The 25,736-nt window shown below is 34.5% G+C and overlaps 1 protein-coding gene across 5 annotated transcripts in view; it reads left to right on the forward strand.

The window, feature by feature from the left end:
• Positions 1–23,685, forward strand: part of LOC136034907 (potassium voltage-gated channel subfamily B member 2-like) — a 224,209-nt gene extending 200,524 nt beyond the window's left edge. For 3 of the 5 annotated variants that reach the window (XM_065716404.1, XM_065716408.1, XM_065716409.1), the window contains one exon: positions 23,429–23,685. The gene's annotated coding sequence lies outside the window, so the exon portion shown is untranslated. Of the gene's footprint in view, positions 1–6,717; positions 6,930–19,900; positions 23,406–23,428 lie in introns of those variants that run through there. The other 2 variants (XM_065716407.1, XM_065716406.1) reach the window with 2 other exon arrangements.
• Positions 23,686–25,736: the final 2,051 nt, after the last annotated feature.

The raw sequence follows: 25,736 nt of genomic DNA on the forward strand, positions 1-25,736 counted from the left end.
GCATAAGAAACATTATTTGTTAGTGAGTTTGTTAATTCAGCAAATCAGTGTCATATTTGAAAAAATCATCTAGGAAAATGAGCTCGATATGCTATTCCTACTTGACAAAAAATCGATATCGATTATCTGTCGACTTTCTAATGCTTCAACTTTGTCAACTTAGTCAACTTTGTAATTCAAACGTGCCTCTGCTTCAGCACTTTGTCGGCATTTAAATTTCGCGCTTCAAGTTCAGCAACAACAATTTGATCTGTTAGAGAAGTTTTCCAACAATAGAGAGTTTTCCAACATTGAAATAGCGTACCATAACCTCTGTACCTCATGCAATTCTACGATGATGAAGAAAAATTTTCCGGAATTTCAAGTTACAAAGGCTAGACATTTACAAAATGCGATATTTAAAACGTTAGAATTTCAGTTGCGTTTATTTTTAACGTTTAAAGTTATTTTCATTGTACGCTATTTTGATGTAGGATAACTAATGTTTGCTAAGACTGCTTTATTGACCCGTAGAAGCACAACCGACAAATTTTATCCAACAGGTTTCTGTCAGGAGGGTGGAAAAACGGTTTTTATGGGCTGTAATTTGTTTGAAAGTTGTTCAAATGTATATAAGGTAAACTATGTTGCCTGTTTTTGCTGAGTAATTGTCTTTCACAAGTTTCTGTCAATAAATAACTCCAAAGTCCAAAAGGCTAGACATTTTTGGAGTTGACAGCAATTCATTGTCCGGTATTAAAAAGTAACGGTAATTCTCATTACCTTTTGTAAAGACAGGGGCTGCTTATCCGGTAAATTTGTGGAACTGTTGCTGAGAGTTTGATAACCTACTCGAGACCAAAAACCAAAAAAAAAATATTTCCTTTAATTCCAATATTCATTCCTTTCTAAAGCTTAATTGGGGCTACTAGAAATCCCCCAACAGTTTTTGAGGGTTCCCCATGGAATACCGTGAAAACACGTTACGGCTATTCATACACCCACTTAGGCTGAAAAGCACTTTTTAAAGCTCAATTTTCATGTGAAAAGTCCCATAATTCCTTAAGTGCTAGATATCTGGTGACACAAATCACAAACTTTCCCTGAGCTCCCAAGGACATGGGAAGGCCTACCTGGCCCAATCTAAGGGTTAGTTATCCGAAGAAGCGTAAATCCCGAATATTGCAAACGCGGAGTGTTCAAACTATTCATGGTAACAAACCGTTAGTAACGAACGATGCGTGTCCATAGTAACAGAAACTCTAAAAATAAAAATTACGAGATTAAAGTAGCCGAAGAGCGATCTGGAATATGGGGAATTCATCAATTTTAAGACTATTCATGAAAAGTTACGGGCCTTAGGAAAGTTGGTGAATTTAAGAAATATGGGGGTTGCTTCCCTAAAAGGGATGTGGTCTTCAATGAAACTTGCAGAATCAAATTAGCATTGTATCATATTACGCTGTGTACCAGTACTTACAGCGCAATTTGGGAATATATAGAATATTCAAATTTTCTTGAAACTGAAAAAAAACAAAGGAGTGCGGATTAGCACCAATCGATTGATAGCAAGTCGTTTAGCATGAGGGGGGTTATTAATAATACTTCTGACAAAACAGTTGACTAACGCTTGTTGAATTACTACAGCAAATATCTTAAGCTGTTTTATGCCAGTTTTTAGCTGATTTTCGGCTGATCTCTCACCCAAATTTCGATCTTAAATTTGGTACCGACTAATACTAAAACCTGTGTAACTGCATGTCGACCTGTTTTTAACTGAAAATATAATTTCCCTAAGTTTTAATATATATTTCGTTGTGTTAGTTTCCAATTAACCTGTTCAAATGAACAGATTCTACGGTCACTGTCCTTGGTACTGAAACCTTTTTCAAGCATCAATAGTTGCATTTTGAACGGATTAGTTAGAAACTATTTTAAAAGGTAACTTATAAATTGGATACTAGGGGGAAAACACCCAAATTAAAAGGGAATTTACAAAGTTGTTTTGAGATTTCAAAACTGTTAACCGAACCTGAAAATTTTACTTAACTTTAGTATCAGTGACATCAATTCGGGGGAGGGGATATCAACATTCAAAAAAACAATGAATATGCCCCCCCCCCTTCTGATATGTCTAAAAATACATTTTCCTACCTCTCTAAATTTTCGTGAATTGGCGACGCTGTTGACTACCAGATTGTTTTCTATTTTAGTACACAAATCTATCTTCTGTAGAAAATTTGGAACCGGATCGATTCATTAAAGTTTTATTAAAATCCATAATTAAAACCTAGATGAAGAATAATACTTTAAAAAGGAATTTACAAGGTTTTCGGAGATTCTTAAACTTTTATACCAAAATAAAAATTTAACTCAACTACCCGATGTCTGTTTTCCTTTAGTACCAAAAACTGACTTCCCTAGAAAAATTAGAATAGAAAGTGATAAATTTGAATTTACCTTGAATGCTAAGTTCTAAACTGGGTTATGCAAACAAAAAAAATTATCTAAAAGAGAATTTACAAAATTTACCTCTGATTCCGCCACTATTGACACGATATGAAAATTAAACTAAACTTGAAAAATCTTATTTATTTTTCTATTGTAGTACCCGAAACTGACACTAGAAAAAAAAGAATACAGAAATAACTCATTATAATTCATATTAAAATCAAATTCTTAACTGGATACAGCAAAGAGGAAAAGTAAGAGAATTTATTTAACCCAGTCTAGATGAAACAGTTTTCTTTTGGGGGAGGGGAACCAGGAAACATTTTAGCAGGTCCCAGGACTGAATAAAATTCTTTAGACCCCCCTCCCAACATTCAGTAATTCTATTCTTCTGTTATAAGGCAATATGTTACTTATAAATAATATTATGAGATGGTATGCGAGACTTGAATTGCAACATGGGCGTTCTAAATAAAAACATCATATCGCCTAGGTCCATGATTCCCAACGTGGGGCACATAACCCACCGGTGGAGCTTGGCAATATTTTGGTAGGTCATGAGTAGGATGTGCACCCTTCGGGTGACTATACTTTGGAGCCATAATTAATAGAAACTTTTTTGTTGAGAGTGGCGTCACATCAAACGCATTTAAAGAGCACAAAAACATGATAGTATTGCAATGACTCTATACATTGCATAAAAGAGGTTTGGGTGTAACTGAACCCATACAACTGAGCTTCCGTGCAAACCAACCCCATTTAAATCAACCCTCGTGCAACTTAACCCCCGTTTAACTGGATCCAAGTACAACTCAACCCTATCTAAATGAACCCTCGTGCAACTAGAACCTTGTGCGACTCAACCTACGTGTAACACAACCCTATTTTACTGAAACCTCGTAAAACTGAACCCCCGTTTAACTGGGCTCGTCCAAATCAGCCCATGAGCAACTCAGCCCCATTTAACTGAACCCTCGTTTTACTGGTTAAGCCACAACCCCATTTAACTAAACCTTTGATTATTTGGGCCTCTGTTGAAATCCACCCTCTTTCGACTTCACCTTCACCTTTTCCCTTCTGTAACTCACCCATATTTAAACTTAGCCTTGTTCTACTGAACTCAACCAAGTTCTAAGAATAAGTTAGAACTAGTGCTGATTAGAAACTCGAAATATTTTGATTTCTTTCCCCGTACTTGGTCATTTTTTTTTTTTTTTTTTGTACGGGGAGAAGAGAGCGTCGTTGAATTTTAGCCTCGACTCTAAGATTAGAAATAGCCTCTACTCTGGCCGGAGTTAAATTTTAAGAGGATGTAGTCTCTAGTCTAGGAATAACCAAAAGTCAAAAAGAATAGGAAGATAGATTGAGAGGCACTAGGAAGTAACCAAAACTTTACAGGCTCACAAATTTCTGGTAAAAAAAAAATTCTAAAAGAATACTGTGACAGTAGCGATTATTGTACTGGTAAACATGTTTGAATAGTGAAAATCTTCTTTTTGTTTAGAAATTTTTTCTTTAGAAATTACCGATTACGGAGGCTTCGGTTGTAGACCTTTTATGGCTTCAACGCGCCATTGCACTCCGGAAATTACACTAAAATTGGATTTTAGTACCAAGGCATTTTGTAATGGTGGTCTCATGAGAAAATTTTAAAAAGCCTATAAACGGGAATATTAGGTCTCAAATAATATTAAATATTCTATTGCCCTATCCATGCTAGAAAAATAAAAGAAAAAGAGAGATTTATGAGTGTTTCCGGCTCTTTTTAAAAGTACCCAGAATTTTTATTCAGATTAACTTTTTCCAGACTAAACTTTTAGTATTAATTTAAATGATATTTATCAATCCTGAATCAGTGTTAAGGGCAATTTTTTCTTATGAGATAGTGTTTTTTTTAATGTGTCTTTCAGATTTTGGTTATGATGGGGTTTATCTGTACTAGGGTAAAGCTATTGCTGTAACCATCACCTTCAAGTGTGATTGGGCCCTGGACATGAAAAGTTTTGAATAAGGCTAAATAAGGGTTGAGTTTCTTAAGTGTTAGGTTTTACGGGGTCAGTTGCACTAGGGTATGGTTTTACGGGGCTTAGTTGCACAAGGCTCATTTAAATGGGTTCGAGTAACATGAGGGTTTGTTGCAAGAAATTTCAGTTGATCGAGGGTTCGGCTTGTTCAGTCAAACGAAAGTTCAATTGCACGGGGGTTGAGTTCCATTAGGGTTCATTTACAAAGAGGCTCAGTTGCACGAGGGTTCAGTTGCATGGGGCATCAGCTACACGAAGGTTCAGTTGCACTTGAGGTCAGATGCAGAAGGGTCTATTAGAAAATGATTCGGTTAAAAGAGAGTTCAGTTGCAGTGGAACCTATAAAAAGTGTTGTGTTCAGACAATATTTTTCATTAATATAAAAAAAAGGCTAGAGGACGACCCAAAAATAGGTATCAAGTTAATAGTCTTTCAAGCTTCCTTCCGAGAACGTACGTAAAATGTTGAATAAAAAGGCTTAAAGACAACGAGGGGGTATCAGGATTTTATAAATTTCTTGGTTGGACATGGCCCGAAATTGGTTGGGAACCACTGTCCCGGATGTTTCACAGATGGTTTACAATTTCCATCATAATTTATATCCAAGAATTTCCGAACTTGCTGGTTGCAAATCAAGAGCTAATATTGCAACAAAGAAGTTTTTCTGAGACTCCAGAACTCTTGACCGGATACGAAAATTTAACTCAGCTATCAGTGGCGATTCTGGTCTCTCTTACGCACGGGACAAAATCTTAATTAGCGCATCCTTCCCCTGTCTCTCAAAAAATGTGAGGCCACTACCAAAATATTCATTTACTAAAAATATTTTCTCATTTTAATAATTAATTTATAATTTATTTTTTACTATTATAATTTCAGTATAATTATTGTTATTTATTTATTTTCTACTTCTTAATTTGTTTTATTTTATTAATTAATTAATAACTTTCTAATTATTTTCATTTATCAACTGTTCCCTCTGCTTTATGTTATCAAAAATTAAATTTCAAAAAGTACAAAATGATTATAACCATTTGATCATTTATTTGAAGTTTTACGCCCTTAAAATATCTGCACCCGGGGCAAATGCCCTCTCTGTCTCTCCTTTAAAATCTTCTCCGTCAACTTTACTATCTGACTTTTGTCAATCCTATTCATCAAAATGGATTTTTCTAAACGACTTGGAACATCAAGTAACTAATATCATCATAATCATCATAGCTTTTGTTTTGCAGAGTGATATACAAACGGGATATTGCATATGAAAAACAATCCAAAATTAATTTAGAAACTTATCTGAGACTTCAGGAATTTTCACCCGATGTAAGATTAGCTTAACTAGGTCAGTGGTGTAATTTTGTCAAAATCCTGAAGGGGGTGGGAAGTTGGAGCCCATTTTCCTGAATCAAGTGAAAATGACATGAAAACTGAAAAAATAGCCATATAGTACCGTAAAGGTAAAGATATACTGAAGAAAACTTTCCCGATTCTGTGGATGTTTCAACTATGCAGGCTTAAATTTCAGCTGGGGGGGGGGCAAAATAGGGTCTGGTGGGGGGGGGGCAAACCGAAATCTGTGAGAGGCAGCTGCTTAAGTTCCCCAAAGCAAATTTTGCCCCTAAACTGGACTACCTGATTTTTCTCTATTTTAGTAACCAAAACTGAATTCTCGAGAAAAATCAGAATCGAGTAATTCATTAGGATTAACATCAAAAAGTGACTTGTAAACTAGACACTGTAAAGAGGAAAACAGTGTCAAGGAGAATTTGCAAAGTTTCTACGAGAATCCAGAAATGTGGACATGATGTGAAATTTAGCCTAAATCCTTTACCAGTTTTTCGTTTATTTTAGTAGCCAAACCTGACTTCTCTTGGAAAATTAGAGCCGAAAGGGATTCATTAGAGTTAACATCAAAAAGTGACATCTAAACTAGACAATGTAGAGAGGAAAACAGTTTCAAAGAGAATTGGTAAAATTTCTTCGAAACTCAAGAAATTTTGACATGATGTAAAATTTAGCTTAAATAATCTACCTATTTTGTCAATTTTAGTACCTAAAACTGAATTCTCTAGAAAAATCAGAACCAGTAATTCATTAGAATTAACATCAAAAAGTGACATCTAAACTAGACAATGTAGAGAGGAAAACAGTTTCAAAGAGAATTGGTAAAATTTCTTCGAAACTCCAGAAATTTTGTCATAATGTAAAATTTAGCCATAAAATTTAGCTTAAATCGTCTGCCTATTTTTTTTTTTTATTTTAGTACCCAAAACTGACACCTCTAGAAACTCAGAACCTGAAGTAATTCATTGGAATTAACGTCAAAAAGTGGCTTGCAAACTAGACACTGCAGAGAAGAGAGTTTGAAAGAGAATTTGCAAACTTTCTACGAGACTCCAGACATTTTGACCTGATGTGAAATAATTTTCTAACTATCATTTTGTCTATTTCAGTAGCCAACTTGACTTCTCTAGGAAAAGTGGAACCGGAAGTAATAAATTATAATTTGCATTGAAGTAGGATCGTAGAGAAGAAAAATAACTTAAAAGAGAATTTACGAAGTTTTTTCTCAGACTTGAGATCTTTTGGTCCGACATGAAAAATTAATGCCCTTTTGCGCTTTTGCTCTTTTGTCCATATTAGTACCCAACTTTCTTAGAAAAACCGGAACTGGATTATGTTATTTATAAGGTTCTCTTTCTCTCTTTCTTTGTAAAATCGATTCAGGATACGCGCAATAGTCCTGTCTCCATGGGAACTATCGACCTTAAGACTTTGCGAATATTTGAAAAATAAAATATTTTTCCTCTTGAAAAATTTCATAAAGCTGTTTAATAAACATCCTCATCAATTTCCCTCGTAAATTTGGAAATGTTGAGAAGTCTAACTTTAATAACAGATTAAAGCAACAAAGTTGGAACTAAAAATTGTGCTTTACTAGTTTCCTAATTATAAACATATGTTATATTGAAAAAACAACACTTTCATTAGAAAGAGCAATACAAAGATTATTTCTTATTTGTCCTCCACTTTTAGATAGAATAAAACTTTTTGAAACAGAAATTTAACTGTTAATTCCCTTAGCCTTATTTTAACTGTTTGTTATTTTTGACATATTTCACTTATATCTACGAGCAAGATTTCTGCAAAAAAAATTCTAAATAAAATCTGCATTTGTTTTTTCACAATTTTGGAACTTATAATCTGCTGTTCTTACTTTATGAAAAAAGAGAGACAAAAAAAAAAGATATATAAATAGACTTTTACAAGCATGTGCTTTCTTCTCAAAAATAAGTTTCTCAAGCGAATGAATTCAAGAGCAACTTAAGAAAATACATTAACCAAATACTAGGGGTTTTGGCCCAACCTTAACCTTCGCTCTATATGTTTACGTTCAAACGGTACTGTGGACATTTTCAAACGTATTTATTTTTCTATTATAGTGTTTCAAGAATGATTACACTCAACAAGTTGGGTTTTCTTTAATGTAAGGTGTCATTCTTTTTCTGACAATTGGTCTGTATCTTGGAGTGCCACTTCTCTACCACCCATGGTACGCTTTCCATCGATTCCGGTACACTTACACCATATCTCGCCTTTTTTCTCCATACGTGGCACACTTTTGCAGTACTCAATGCATGCTAATCGGTATACATAATTTTCGAAAGTGGATGACAATTTGTTTGAATAAATAGGGCCCCCCCAGCAAGTGTGAAAATGGTAAAATTTTCTTTTCAGACATTTGAAAAGGTTCAACTGAAAACTCCAGAAGGTTTACATACCTTGAAATCCCAAAATCATTATTATTACTTGTATGTCAAATCAACAGTAATGGTCAGGCATGTACTCACTGGGAGGGTTCAATCGCTATTTGAATGAAACTCTCAAACTTCCAAATTTTAGTCAACAGTTTATGCCAGGATGGTGGAAAATGGCTTCTATTTGTTGTAATTTGTTTGTAAGAATATTCAAATGTATGTAAGATATAGTCAAGAACGTATTCAAAATTTTTGTTCGAGGGGGGGGGGTGTCACAAAAATAATTTTAAAAACGCATAAAACATTTGCTTATATTCATTTTTGTTACGTTTTTATGACTCGTTCAAACATTTCAGGGAGGGGATCAAACCCCATAACACCAGCACAACCCCTGGACACGGCCTTGGATAGGGTATTTTGCATATTTTTGCTAAATAATCGTCTTTGACAAGTTTATGTCAATAAAGCTTGGTACTTCTGTATTAGCCAGTACATCCTCGAGGATTTGGATCTGCAAGATCAGACAAGAACCGGTTTATACCTGTCTGTATTCGGAGACAATTAGCTTAGGCTCAGTTGAAATCTACGTCGTAGGTACATTTTAATTAAATAATTTAATATATAAAAATGGTATTTCGATTAATTTATGGTTTTTTTTAAATTATGTAATTATGTAATTATATGGTATTTAGATTATGTATTAGATAATGGTATTTTGATCAGTTCGTCTTGGGCGGATAGTTCTTTGCTGTAGCTTCCACACGTTCATTACCAAAGCATTGCATTTTCATCATATTTTGTATATTTCATTAGATTAACCTAAAATCACTTCTCAAGCGTGTACTGGCTAATACAGAAGTTTCAATTACTCTCCAAAGTCCAAAAGGCTAGACTCTTATCCATTATAGGACATTTTGTAAGGATTTGTAAGGATTTTTTGGAAGGAGTTTTGTAAGGATAGAGCAGCTTATTTGTTAAATTTGTGGAACTTCAGCTGAGAGCTTGATAACGTACTGAACGATAAAATCATGGATATAAGTATTTACTTTAATATTAATGTTCTCTCCTATTTTAATTGTAATTAAGACTACTGGAAATCCTCAGATTAACTTCTGAGCACTCCCTATTGGACGTCATGACAACACGCTAGAACAATTCATACAGCCATTTAGACCGAAAAACACTTCTTCCCTATACCTCAATTTTCCTGTGATAAGTCCTATCAAATGTCTTACAATTTACCTGAAGAAAAAGGTGGATGTCTTGGTGGAACTTGCAGCATCATGACCAGAAAATCTCCCGTTTTTTCTAATCAAACAGTTGGTTGAGGAGGGTTGTCCCCTCCTCAACGTCCCGCTCTTTACGCTAAAGTTTTTTATTGTTTAAAAAAGTAGAACTGTGACAGAGAGTCAAACTTTAGCGTAAATAGCGGGACGTTGAGGAGGGGACAGCCCCTTTTATATACGGAATAATTTCTGTTCGTTTTAAGTTTTAATGTCGCTCCTTACTTTTAGTTGAAAAAAATTGTTTTTATTATTTAATCTTTTACATTAAACTCAGGCATTTGTAAATACTTTGACCATGAGTTATGACACTACTGGTGACGTCGTCCGCAATAACTGTAATTGAAACGTATTCATGTGTGATTCTATCCCTGGAAACAATAGGAATGAGGGGGGTTCGTTATTCCATAGCTTTGTAGGTATTAAACATGTATTTGATTCAGCTCACGGAAAAGCTTAATTGGTAGACGAGATAAGTAAAGGTTGCTACTGCTATACAAGAAACTACTAATTTGCTGCGTTAAATCCAAGCGTGGTACATTATACATTATTAATTATTCAGGATAGTTAAAAATATGTTTATGATTTTTCGATTGTTATTGACGAACGGTTGTTTGTGCAAGAAAAATTGGTACTTGTGTCTTATAGCAACCACACTCAAAAAGTTCAGTTAGGTTAATCCTAAGATGAAAGTAAAATACTTTTATAGCAAGATTACGGAAATTACTACAGGGAATTATGGAAATCAGGCCCCCAGAACGCATTACATTAAATACATAAGCTAAACAAACCTACTCTAACCTAACCTAACCAAAATGCAAGCTAAATATTTTATTAAAATATGGCTAAAATGTGGTTTCCCACCGAGCCGAAGATAATTGTCTGGTAAAAAGACCATGAAAACCGGTTATGGTCTCATGTTCGTGATATAAATTCTCGAGTGTGTGCTAGCTAACAAGGAAGTTCCGAAATATTTAATGAAAATATACCTTTTTATGAAAATAAGTATGATGATAGTAAAGTACCTTTGTAGCAATATTATGGAAACTACAACAGGGAACTATGGAAATAAGGCCCCTAGAGCGCATTTTTTAAATGCGTAACCTAAAAACCTAGCCTAACCTAACCTAACCAAAATACCAGTTACATATTTAATTAAAATACAGATATAATGTAGACTCCCACCGTGCCGAAGATAATTATCTGGTATTAAGATCATAAAAACTGGTTATTGTCTCATGTTCGTGATATAAATTCTCGAGTGTGTGCTAGCTAACAAGAAAGTACCAAAATATTTACACATTATTCAACTACATTTTATTGTGTATACACTCTCAAGCTAAGTTGATAATCACCGAGCATATATAGAGATACAGAAAGATATTGGCTCTGTCAGACCAAGAACTTGAGTGTGGTGGCTTTAAGACACAAGTATCAAATTTTATCTAGCCTTCAATATAGGACAAAACAGTTCAAATTTCATAAGCATAAAAATTCGGGCTGTTTCCGCATTTATGGGGAAATAGAAACTGAAGTTCCTTGAGACCCAAATAAGAACGAAGATTTTAATGTAAGAACGAAGATTTGACACTGACTGGTCCTTTTTGACGAAACTTTAGGTCTGTAAAGAGAACGAAGAGTTTTTGAATCATGAAGTTTTTAAACGTTAGTTTTCTTTTTCTCTGCATATGAACATCACTTTTAATTTTAAGTTACAGCGCGATTTGGGAATAAATAGAAACTTTAAATTATCTTGAAACCCAAATTAAATAAAGGAATAGGGTTTAGTACCAATCGATGCATCACATTTCGTTTAGTAAGGCGGGTTACTAATATCCCTTTGACAAAAATAGTTGAATATCGCCTTTTGTATTACTGGAGTCAATATCCTTGAATTTACGAATCGTTAGAAACCAACAGCGAGTTGCTGTAACACTTCTGTCACCGTGACGCGTTCTAACTGTGGCCCACAATTTTTAACACTGGACGAAAATTCGCTTTAGTATAAAGGGTTTATCAGCAAGTGTGATAACGGCAAATTTCTGTTCAAACTTCTCAAAGGTTCAACATAAAAGTCCAAAAGGATTAACGGACAAATAACTTAGTTATTTAAAATCCTAATTTTTACAGTTATGCCAAAATTGCTTACTGTTGTAAGTTAGTAGTATCCTTCCATGGTTTTCACTAGGGCCATTTTTTTTAATCCCAGTCCCAACAGATTTTTAATAACTACTCCAAGACGCAAGTGCTTGTTACGTAATAGGGAGCGTTTACTTTTGCTTTTTACAAAATAGGATACGTTAGAAACCGTTAGACAGGCGGGGAAGTCCCAGTTGTAAATGAGGGGGACATACACATGGATGCTACGTAATGATGGTGCACACGCGTGTTGTGACGCAATCTTGCATGACTTGATAATTTTATTGGGGTAACGTAATCTTAGGTGACTTGCTAGATTCAATGGGAATAACGTAATCAAACAAAAAACATGGGTGTTACGTAATGGGATGGCACGCTTGGGATGATACTTAATGGGGCACACATGTAGGGTGATACGTAATGACGATGCATACGTGGGTGTTACATAATACCTTAATAGATTTTTTCTATAAAACACGTTTTTTGGAAATTTAATTTTTTTTACGATGTTTTTCTCAAGGAACCTTTCTATTACAAAAGATTTCTGTCCGTATTAGGATTTCAAACGGAATTCCCATCAATGGCAGGGAGTGCTAATCAGGAGGACTATGAAAGCCTTTCTAATATTATTATTCGGGTAATACTTTCTGCGTTATAACCTATTTCACACAAGGAGAGCCCTCTGTTCCCCACTTACTAGAATCACTAAACGGATTACTTGTTCCCATATGGCTGCAATAATTAAAATGGAGGGGGAAATCAATTGTTTACATTTGATGAGCACCTGCTTGTTAATTCATGCTTTAGATGGTGTTGTAAGATAATATTGGGGATCGTTCATGATGCTTAGTAATAGAGTCTTTACTCTATTGGAACTTGAATATGCTATCAGACGTGAAATAAAAGCAAGAGTATCATTATGCCTAGAATATGGTATACCTTTATATATGATCAAAAGTATTTCTTTCCTCTTCACTACGCAGTATTTAGCACTCATATTAGAGGCAATCTTGAATGAACAGGCTACAGGATGATCAAATTACATTTTTGAAGTATATTGAAGATGCATCCTAAAGCAAGAAATCTAAAAAATCATGAAATCAACGAAAAAGGTCTTAATGAAAATGCCACGTTTCTTTGAGCCAAGACTATGCATATTCACACCACTGTAACAATACATGGCTTGCCCACCCCCTAGCAAGTAATTCCAGAGGGGAAGGATTGTATTAGAGATAAATTTAAACCATGTTAAGAGCCATTTCTGAGAGGTAATAATGTAAATGTCTAGTTTCTTTGGGCCAAGGCTATGCATATTCACGGTAATGTTACAATATGTGCCTATCCCACCCTAGCAAGCAATTTCAGAGGGGAGGCTTGTTAATAGAGATAAATTTAAACCATATTATGAGTTATTTCTCAGAGGTCTTACTGAAAATTTGGCATTTCTTCGACTGGATGTTAGACTTCACTTTCCCATACCTTGCACCTTAACTTTAAGCTGTATAACATGTTAGTCCAAGCAATTCACGTAACCATGTCACACTATGGATGGTACACGGCTCCATCCTGCACCCTTCATCATTCCAAAGGCATTTTCAAATATTTTCATGACAAAAATATTATTTAAATCCAATGGTTCGTGTTTTTGTAAGCCAACCTGAACGTGATGCACAATCTCAATTCTTGCCACCGTGCCAAACTATCACTGACTTTCTGGCACCCTCAGACACCCCTCATCATTCCTAAGACATTTTTCAGATATTTTCTTATTAAAATCATGCATTAATTCTATTGGTTCATGTTTTTGCAAGCCAACCCTCCGTGATCCATAATATCATTTGACGTCACTGCATGTGACAGAGAGCCATACTGTGACTGGCCCTTCGACACCTCTATTCATTCCTAAGACGGTTTAAGAGGTTTTTAATAAAGTGATAACCAATTCCGCTGCCCCCACTTCTGACCCCCGTTACAACAGTTTCACCCCAAGATTCTGCTGGCTTTAACCCCGGTTCAGCCAGTTTCAGTTCCCACTATGCCTGTTCCAATCCCAGCTCTAAATCTGACTCTGGTTTTGTCGGTTCCAGTTCTCCTACTCCTGTCCCCAATTCCAAGGCTCCACCAATTCCAATTCTGTTTCCACCAGCCCTAATTCAATGCCGGTTCTGGCTCCACCACCTTTGCCCCCCTCCCCGATCCCACAGTTCTAATTATCAAAACCTCGACTGATATTATGAGAATCTTCTATTGTAATATCAAAAATGCACACGGTACTAGTAGAATCATGCAATTTATTAGCAAGCTCTTACACGGTATTATCATAATCTCGTAAGTTAATAACGAAATATCTTCACCAGCAATCAAAACGTGACTGCCATTACCAAAATCTAGTTTTGATACAACCAAAATCATATTACATATTAACGAAACTTAACACAGTGCTATCAAAATCATATCTGCAATTGTAAAGATTATAAAAAAAAGTCAAACATTATCAAAACCTTACATGATACTATCAAGGTCTTGCATGATATTACCAAATAATATTAAATATTACAAAACCTTGTCTTGTATTATCAAAGTCTTGTGAGACATTATGAAAATCCTTTTGGGCGATACTTAAATCTTGCAAGTAATTGTCAAAATCTAAAATGGTTCTAGCAAAATCGTATCTGTTACTATCAAAATATTATCGGGTATTACCAAATCTTGTGTGGTATTAACAAAATCTTTTCTAATTTTATCAGAAATCTTGCACTACATTATCGAAATCTCGCCTGATATAACGAGAATACTCTGTTGCATTATCAAAACTTTAAGTGGTATTATCAAAATCACGCAAGCTATTAACAAAATAATGCATGGTATTATTAAAATACTGCCTGGCATTAACGAAATATTTTCTAGTACCATCAAAACGTGTGTGCTATTACCAAAATTTAACATGGTGTCATCAAAATCGTGTTGGCTATAATCAAAATTATCAAAACCTTGCCAAGTACTACCAAACGCAAAATCTTGGCAGATATTATAAAAATATACTATATACTATACTATACTATAAAAATATCAACTTTATATTGCAATATCAAAAACACATCACGATACTATCAGAATCATCCAATTTATTTGAAAAATCTTACATGGTACTATCAAAATCCCACAAGTTATTGACGAAGTATCTTCAGCAACAACCGAAACGTAACGGCTATTACCAAAAATCTAATATGATGCTATAAAAATCATGTTAGCTATTAACAAAACCTAATATATTGCAGCCATAATCGTGTGGCCTATTGTCAAGATTATCAACATTTTGTAAGATATTATCAAAGTGTCACATGATATTGTCAAAGTCTCACATAATATTACCAAATCTCCGTAAATAATACAAAATACTGTCTTGTATTATTAAAGTGGTGTGAGATATTTTGAGAGACCTTTCAGACATTACCTAAATCTTGCAAGTTATTATCAAAATCTAGAATGGCTCTAGAGAAATCATGTCTACTAATATCAAATTATTATCAGGCATTACCAAAATAGTGTATGGTACTATCAAAATCTTGTCTGATATTATCAAGCATCTTGCACTACACTAACAAAATCTCACCTGATATAACAAGAGTCCCCTACTGTATTATAAAACTTGAAGTAGTATTATCAAAATCATTTATTAATAAACTTATTATTAAAATCTTGCACATTACTATCGAAATCTTACCTTGTATTAACAATATATTTTCTGTTACTATCAAAATATGTCTGAAACTGTCAAAATCTAAAATGGTGTCATCAAAACCCTGTCTGCTGTTACCAAAATTTAACGGAGCACAATGAAATTGTATCTCCTATTATCACATTAAAAAAATATTTGCTGCTATGATTAAAACGTGTATGCCATTACCAAAATTTAATGTCAAATATTATCAAAACCTTGCATGATATTACCAAATCATGTTTTAATATTAAAAAGTCTTGTATTGCATTTTCAAAGTCTTGTGAGATATTACGACAATCCTTTCCGATATTAACTAAATCTCGCAAGTTATTGTCAAAATATAGAACAATGCAATCAAAATCAAAATATTACCAAGCATTATCAAAATATTGTTTGATATTATCCAAATCGTCCCTGAAATTATCAAATATCTTGTGCTACATTATCAAAATCCCACATGGTATAATGAGAATCCTCTATGATATCATCAGAACTTTACATATTATTACGAAAATCTTAGAAGTTTCTAGCAAAATCATACATGGTATTATGAAAATTCGACCTGATATTAACACAAATATTTTTCTAGTAATATCAAAACGTATCTTATACCATCAAATCTGACAGTGAAGTTATCTAAATCGTTTCTGCTATTTCCAAATTTAGCATAGTGCAATCAAATCGCGTCTCTCATTATCAAGATTATCAAAATCTTGTCAAGTATGATCAAACTCTTGTTTAATAGTATCAAGATTATTAAAATCTTGTCAAATATTATCAAAATTATACATGGCATTATCAAAGTCTTGCTTGATATTACCAAATCATATTTAAATATTACAAAATCTTGGTTTACATTTTTAAATCTTTGTGAGGTATTATGGCAGTCTTTTCTAGTATTACCTAAATCTTGCAAGTTATTATCAAAATCAAGAATGATGATAGCAAAATCGTTTACAGTACTATTAAAATATTAAATATTACCAAAATCTTGTGTGATATTTTCAAAATCATGTCGGATATTATCAAATACCTTGTGCTACATTACCAAAATCCCGCATGGTATAATGAGAATCTCTTTGATAATATCAAAACTTTACATATTATTATCAAAATCTTGCATGTTATTAACAAAATCATGCATGGCATGGATATTAACAAAAATATTTCTCTTGTAATATCAAAATGTGTATTCTATCGTCAAAACTAACGCGTTGTTATCTAAATCGTGTCTGCTGTTAAGAAATTTTACATAGTGCAATCAAATCTTGTTGATCATTACCGATATTATATGATACTGCTTGTATGATACTATCAAAATCTTGTCTGATATTATGAAACACCTCTTACTACATTATCGGAATCTCAATTGGTTTAATGCGAATTCTTTATGACAATATCAAAACCATTTGCTCTATTATCAAAATCATGCAAGTTATTAACAATATCTGAAAGGGGTTCTCCCCTCCTCAATGCCCCGCTCTCTACTCTAAAGTTGGAATCTTTCTCTCAGCTCTACTTTATAAATCAATAGAAAACTTTAGCTTAAAGGGCGGGGCGTTGAGGAGGGGACAACCCCTTTCATATACAGAACATTTTTGTTCGTTTTAAGCTTTAATGTTGAGAAGAGTTGAGAGCCTTCACTTACTAGTGGAAACATTAGCGAGGACACAAGAAAAACTGAAAATAAATATTCTTTGTGTGTGGTAAATGCATGTGGAACCAAATAAATGAAATTACGAACGAAGAAAATGACGATAATACATTTTTCATAAGATTGCGGAGCAGCAACAGATTTTTCTTGAGATTTTAGAAGGATTTCATAGAAGGTGAGGGGGTAAAATTCTAGGGAGCAGACGGCAGTTGCCCCCTCTAGAACTATACTTGCCCTAAATATTAGTTTGTCTCGCCTATCCACTATTAATGATAAGGATTTTTTATTATTTCATTTTTATGTTAATTATATATAGTTTGTGATCAATTAAATAGAAATAGACTAACTATCGATTTGTTTTGAATTACCCAGGCAAAGATCTCCGCTATTTTATCCCAATTTAGGTTGTTTATTTAAAAATTACTTTATCCATTGACAATTTGTCCATCTCCTCCATGATCTTTTTCAATTTGTGTTAATGTTAAAAGGGGTATTAATTCATAGACAACCAAACCTGTAATTAATTAAATCAATCAGTTTATGGTAAATAATATGACATGGTAACTTGTTTTCTATTTCTTTAATGTGAAACACTCACCCATCATAAATGGACAATTGCAACATTACCTACAACCACTCTTACTTGCCTCTTTTGGGCCCTTCTCTCTCTCTCTCTCTCTCTCTCTCTCACTCTCTCTCTCTTTCTCTCTCTCCCTCTCTCTCACACACACACATGTCAATTTTACTGAGACTTTCAACTTCGAATATCTTCTGCTACTTTCAACTTTGTGTATACTAATTCCTCTTCCGATATTCTAGAATATTGGTTTAAAACACTCACCGCTAGAGTAAAAAAAATGAACGCAAATTGTGTCACTTAAATGAATTTTCAGCTCTAACAATGTATATAATTGACAGCAACCATGGATGCTTTACCGAAAGTTTAATTTCCAATTTTAATAAATTCACATTAAACCGATATCAAAATAATTGCCTTAAAAGGTAATAAGCATCATTCTAAAAAGGTATCAGAGTAATCGAAGACAGAAGAAAAAATTGAGAAATATTTTTAAATGTAAGCATTCGTTTACAGACTTTAGCCATGGAAGGGACGCTAATTTATTAATTAAAATTATTGATAAGAAATATATTATTAATAAACAACAAGATATGTATTATCTTATTAACTTATTTCTTAACAAGATAAATGTCAGTTTTGACAACTCTATTAATTCATAAACCAAGCAGTATTTCACAAAGACATCAAGAATTTGTCCCACGACTTTTTATGATTTTTTATTTTCTTTACGAAGATAGAACTTTTTTTTCTTTTAAACAAGACCTCTTCTTGGGCATATTTGAACGGGAAACAATTTACACAAATATTTTCAAATTGTCGGCAGTAGACATCCACATTGACAACTGCAGAAAAAAAATCAAGTGGGTTGATATATTATTTAATGAAAGCTCTCATTATTGACAAAAATCAAATACAGGATAATTTGTTTTTAAAAGGAAATCCGAATGCAAGTTTCGTTGAAAATGTATTTCGCCACAGGGGTGCCAGTTTTCCCACAGAGATTCATCGGTGCCATAGGGGTACCACAGGGCTGCAGCATTGCAGACTAATTTAAAAATGATTCCAAAAGTTTTTTTTTGAAACTATCAAAAAGTTAGACGGTATTCGTTACTAAGCCTACCTCTAATAATGGTCAATTCAAGCTCGGGTGGTGAAACTGAATATTGAATAATAGTGAAAACCAATAATTGGGTTTATATGCTTATGTAATATAAAATTGCAAAATGTCTACAGTTTCGGTAACTCGATATTTTCAATAGAAATAACATAAAAATTTCCATTTCTTTCCAAAAAAAATAGGCGGTCTGCCACATAAAGGCTGTGTTGCCAAAGTTAATTATCCGTAGTACAAGTAATGATTAGTTTCCTGCTACTACTACTACTAATAATAACTCACCTCAGCACCGAGGCGCCCGAGGCAAACACAGCTACGCACGCTCCTCCTCCAACCCAATCTATTCAAGGCCATAGAATCCAATATTCTAATCTTGGTTGCAGACTTATCTTCCTATTCTTCCAAACTATTTTAAGTGTGAAAAAACACCCCCGGCCTTGGCTTTAGTTTTGGATTTAGTTCAGCGGAATAATAATAATTAAATCACCTTCAGTCGGTATCTTTACACACTCCTAAGAAGTTCCCATTTTTTAAAACTTTATTTATGACATCCTCCCACCCCAGACGAGGATGACCTGCTTTCCTTATAGCCCCAGACGGTTGACCAAAAAGGACAATATTCGGCAGTCTCTCATCCTTCATCCGCAGAATTTGGCCTAGCCATCTCAACCTTTCTTTCATTCTAGCCCTAGAAAGCGGGATTAAACCAGAGTTTTCGTACAACCTACTGTTTGAAATACAGTCTGTCAGCCGGGTACCCAGAACAATCCGTAGGCAATTTCTCTGGCAAACATCTAGTAAATTTTCATCTGCTTTTCGGAGCGCCCATGCTTCAGAGCCATATTTGACCACTGTCATCACTGTAGCTTCCAATATTTTAATCTTGGTTGCAGACTTATCTTCCTATTCTTCCAAACTATTTTAAGTGTGAAAAAACACCCCCGGCCTTGGCTTTAGTTTTGGATTTAGTTCAGCGGAATAATAATAATTAAATCACCTTCAGTCGGTATCTTTACACACTCCTAAGAAGTTCCCATTTTTTTAAATCTTTATTTATGCCATCCTCCCACCCCAGACGAGGATGACCTGCTTTCCTTATAGCCCCAGACGGTTGACCAAAAAGGACAATGTTCGGCAGTCTCTCATCCTTCATCCGCAGAATTTGGCCTAGCCATCTCAACCTTTCTTTCATTCTAGCCCTAGAAAGCGGGATTGAACCAGAGTTTTCGTACAACCTACTGTTTGAAATACAGTCTGTCAGCCGGGTACCCAGAACAATCCGTAGGCAATTTCTCTGGCAAACATCTAGTAAATTTTCATCTGCTTTTCGGAGCGCCCATGCTTCAGAGCCATATTTGACCACTGTCATCACTGTAGCTTCCAATATTTTAATCTTGGTTGCAGACTTATCTTCCTATTCTTCCAAACTATTTTAAGTGTGAAAAAACACCCCCGGCCTTGGCTTTAGTTTTGGATTTAGTTCAGCGGAATAATAATAATTAAATCACCTTCAGTCGGTATCTGTCTACATCTGCAGTATTTCAAACACATCAATAGATGCAAGTTACCATAAGCTTTTCTAATAAAAGCAGATTGGCTGCATTGCCAAACTTTTTTTTCGGCAACAGAAATGATAATGGTTCTAGGCAAAAGAACAGTAGTGAATATAAAACAGTTTGTGCTGACGAACTGTAAGTAAGGAGTGATGCGACTCAATACAGTCTAAGCTCCAGGAGCCTTGATTACAATAAATATATATAAAAAATTATTTGTGATACTTATTCAAAAAAATATAAAGTTCATAAAGTTTAATGTTCTCCAAGAAAGTTACGAGCCTGATACCCAGTTGATACAGAGGAGGGGAGGGAAAACACCCAAAACATGAAGTGATCTTAATGAAAATCACACCACCACATTTAGCATATCAGTGGACGTTACTGTAGAGGTTTCAAGATCCTATATACATCAGTCTATGTACATCAGTCTATACATCAGTCCTTCAGTCTAAAAATTTTGGAGGGCAGCTAGACCCTCTCCCGCGAAAGTTGCCTGTTAAAAATTTTGAGATGGCCATTTCGTTCAACATAGTCGAAAGAACTGACAACTATCTCTTTGAGGATGAATTTACCCCTGCAGTCCTTGGATGAAGGGCTGCAAACTCTGAATTTCCCATTGTTTACACTTAGTATTGGTTATTGGCAAGTATACAGAAATTTTTAAGGGTGGGGATATTTTTCTGGCCGGGTAGAGGGATACATGGGAGGAACTTTCTATAGCGGAATTTTTAGGGGGTAAGGACATTTCCTATGGAGGGGGAGCCGGAAAAACTTAAAATGAAAAGAAATTGTTTCTTATATTAGGGGTTCGGTCCTTCCTTAATACCTCGCTCTTTACGCTAAACTTTTAAAACAGCTTATTATTCTAATTAAACGGTCCTTGTGTTTCACGAGTCATTCTTAAATGATTGGAACAAAAAGTCGAACTTTATTGGATAGAGCGAGGTATTTAGAGAGGGCAACCCCCTCACATACATTAAAATTTTCGTTCTTTGAGGTTTTAATGATGCTCCTTAATCTCACTTGAAAAAAACTTGTTTTTTTAATTAATAATATAAAGCTTTACTAACTCAAATACAGCAATAGGTTAAAAGAAAACCTAAAAAAAGATTTTTCCTTTTAAAGACATTATTCCCAAATCATATTCTTGACAGACAGAAAAAAAGAGTTAAAAGCTAATATTATTTTGTCAGATTTTTGACTTGGCAAAGATAAACTCGAAAATATTGGCAACTATAGGCGAATCGTGGCAATGTCAATTGAACCATTTGGAACAAAACTATTTGAACTAGATTGAATTCCTAAGTCAGTCGTGGGAAAAATTAGAATATTTAGCCAAATAGCTTTATCTAAGCTACGCGCGTGTTCAATAAGTCCTTAATTTCTTTATAATTCAATTATTTTAATATGGATGTTTCCCATTCCCCATTTTGAATCTTTGAAGTGCTTAGATTTAATGAATTCTAAATTCGATTGTTCCTCCGCCCTTAAATACATTTTATCTTCTAATAGAAGCCTTACAGTTTAAGACTTTTTCAAATTTTTAATTGCGAAGTAACAATGTTAGCTATTAACTATCTTTTAGTCCGTTGAAACAAAAGTGTTAGCAAACAAAAGCTGTTAGCTAACAATTCTGAGGAACATATTAATTGAGTGGAGAATCAAAAAAAAAAGCTTGGAAAAAAATGGCTAGCCCATTTCTGAAGATACATTTGAGAAAGAAATATTAACAGATGTGTATTCTATATCAATGTTTTTTAAGTGTAAATATTCTCCTGCTTTGCTCCATTGAGTGGAGAATTAAAAAAATAAAAGCTTGGAAAAAAAATTAGCTGGCCCATTTCTGAAGATACATTTAAGAAAGAAATATTAACAGATGTGTATTCTATATCAATGTTTTTTAAGTGTAAATATTCTCCTGTTTTGCTCCATTGAGTGGAGAAGTAAAAAAAATAAAAGCTTGGAAAAAAAATTAGCTGGCCAATTTTTGAAGACACCTCTAGGAAAGGATTATTAACAGATGAGTATTCTATATCAACATTTTTCAAGTATGAATAATCTCCTGCTTTTCTTCATTATCAGTTTTAAAATATTTACCTTCAAACTCTGTATAGTTTTTCCAGCCTCGATTCGATTCGTTGTAAAAGATAAAATCAATCAGTAGAAGTGAAAGTACCGAAAAAATATTTCGTGCACAATAATACTACATAAAATCATGATTCCAAAGCCGAAACAATTGGAGAAGTTTCCTGATATTGGCAGCTAACCATTTTTCGTTTGTTTAGGGAAGTGTAATTTTGCAAAATTCTTATCTAAAATTCCAATTCCTCATGCTCAAAGTTTACTTAGAGCTTTCTGCTTTGTTTAAAAGCAGTAGGGGGCTCACAAGAGAGAGAGAGTAAAAAGGGAAAATTTGAACCGTGCGGGGTGGGGTGGGAGTAGTGTGCCCAGCTCTGTTGGCCTCAGGGGACCTAATGCTGCGATAAGTGGTCAAAAAGTAGAAGTAATAGGAGTAGACACCGGTAGGCGAAATGGGGGCGTGGTAATGGAAATGAGAAAGAAACAAGATGGAAACCCTAGGGAAGAAGAAGACATCTTAAAATTTATAAAAATGGAACACGAAAAAAATAACCATTCAAACTTTTGTAAAACAAAAGCATCTAGTAATATCCCTCCCCCTGAGAACTGTTCTGGCCGCACTAAATAACAAAAAGTAGTATGGGCCTTTCTGATAGCCACTAAGTTTCATGCCTAGTTGTTATGCTAAGCTAAGCCTAGCTAAGATTAATCCCACTGCGCCATCACAGGTCGGTTTAAGTTTATTAAACCATGTTATTTAAAATTCGACAAACGCTACAAATAATATACATGTCATTTTACCAGGGGTCTTACAAACTGGTTAAAGAAATCATTTTCAACCATTTACTTTGAGAATCTGTGCTTAAATCCTCAAAGCTTTTTTATAGCTGCCCCGTGAGGACTGAACTTCCGTCCCTTCCCCTTGCAAAATGAAAATGATTCAAAAGATGCAAAATCTTATAATATTTGGGAATTTTTCTATCTAAACTCCTATTCCCTAGAAAAACTTCAGTTTTTCAATAGTTTAAATATATTCATGTTATTTCTAAATTAAATTCCTGTCACTAATGAATATACTTTTATTTTCTAGACAAGGTTATACAAGTTGGTTTGATGGATCGTATGTAATATTTTTCGTTGAGATTTCAAGCTCACCCGCTCAAAGCTTTTATAGAGGAGCTGCCCCACGAAGTTTACTGCTCAAATGCTAGTCAAGTGTCATCTGTTGTGATATGGGAAATACCAGTGTAAATGCTTATCATTCCGTTAGGCGTTATTAAATGCATCATTTCGTACTTTTGCGCTTTCTATAATGTTTCTTTTTTATTGAATAAAGAATTAGGTACATACATAGGTCAAACTTCGTTCATAAGCCTCATTTGGTAAAGAGAATGGATAATTTTTGTAGTATTGACTTTATATCCTTTTTCCCTAGTGTCTGGTTAACCTGTTTTGACAGACAGTCCATTGTGCAATTTGTTTTGTGATTGGGCTTTACCTTACACTCGTTGCGCTACACCCATATAAAAAGAAAAATAAAGAGGCCACATTCTCGTTAGTTTTCAGCAACTTCATTGTTATGCTAAATTTTACAGCCATTAAGAAATAAAAATAAAGAGACCTAATTCTCATTAGTTTTCAACATCTTCGTTGTTATATAAAATTTTACAGTTATAAAGAATGAAAAATAAAGAGGCGAGATTCTCGTTAGTTTTCAACAGCTTCATTGTTATATAAAATCTTACAGCCATAAAGAATCAAAAATTAAGAGGCCGCATTCTCGTTAGTTTTTACTGCATTCATTGTTATACTAAGTTTTACAGCCATTACTACTAATACTACTACTATTACTAATAACTCACTGCAGCACCAAGCCGCCTGAGGCCAACACAGCTACGCACGCTCCTCCTCCAACCTAAAATATTTAAAGCCTCCCTCTTTACACCCTCCCAGGAAGTTCCCATTTCCTTTAAATCTTTATTTATGACATCCTCCCAACCCAGACAAGGACGACTACTTTCCGTGTAGCCCCATACGGTTGGCCAAAAAGGACAATCTTCGGTTATCTGTCATCCTTCATCCGTAGAACGTGGCCTAGCCATCTCAACCTTTCTTTCATTATAGCTCCAGAAAGCGGGATTGAGCCACAATTTTCGTACAACCTACTGTTTGAAATACGGTCAGTCGGCCGGGTACCCAGAACAATCCGTAGGCAATTTTTCTGGAAAACATCTAGTAAATTTTCACCTGCTTTTCGGAGTGCCCATGCTTCAGAGCCATATTTGACCACTGTCATCACTGTAGCTTCCAATATTATACTCTTGGTTTGTAGACTTATCTTTCTATTCTTCCAAACTTTTTTTAACTGTAAAAAGACACCCTGAGCCTTAGCTATTCTACTTTTAACATCTTCACTGCTTCCATCATCTTTACTAATAATACTACCAAGGTAACTGAAGTCACCTGTTCATCTTCACTTATTCCTAGCCTTAGTGACTTAGTCTTCTTAACATTAATTTTCAAGCCTATTTTAGCACCCTGAACTCGTAACACCTCTAAAAATTCATTCATTTTGCTCACACTTTCATCTAATATGCTTAAATCATCAGCATAATCTAAGTCCAGGATTGTTCTTCCTCCCCATTTGATTCCATGGTCTCCAATTGCCTTTCCTGTGCTCCTTAAGACGAAGTCCATCAAAATGATCCATATAAAGGGGGATAGAACACAACCCTGCTTAACTCCTGATCTAATACAAAACCAGTTGCTAACCTCATTTCCAACCTTAGCAGTATTATTCTCGTACATAGCGCAAATCACTTTAATGTATTTTTCTGGAAGACCGTATAACGATAAGACCTTTGTTAACGCTGTTCTATCAACAGAATCGAAAGCTTGCTCATAATCGATAAAACTGAGGACCAAAGGTGTTTGACAACGAAGGGACTTCTCAATTATTAACCTAAGAGTGAAAACATGGTCGACACATCCTCTACCTTTTCTAAAACCGCATTGTTCTTCCCTTAAAACTTTGTCTACAGCATGTCTCAGTCTAAAAAGTATCATATTACTCAGTAATTTGCTACCTACAGAGACCAGACTAATGCCTCGATAATCACGACAATGACTCTTGTCACCTTTCTTATACAGTGGTTTAATTAAGGTTTTCCTAAAATCATTGGGTACTTCCCCTTTTTCAAAAATCATGTTCATAATCTTCAGTAGCTTATTCCTAACCTCAGAGCCACCATAATTAAGAAACTCATTAATCATACTATCAGCACCTGGGGCCTTATTATTTTTTAATCCTTTTAGTACTGTCGCTAATTCTTCCTCACTAAACAAATCTTCCTTCACATCCAAGATATCACAAACTTTTTCATTTTCATCTATATCTT

This window comes from Artemia franciscana, chromosome 13 (assembly GCF_032884065.1).
Source record: "Artemia franciscana chromosome 13, ASM3288406v1, whole genome shotgun sequence".
NCBI lineage: Eukaryota > Metazoa > Arthropoda > Branchiopoda > Anostraca > Artemiidae > Artemia > Artemia franciscana.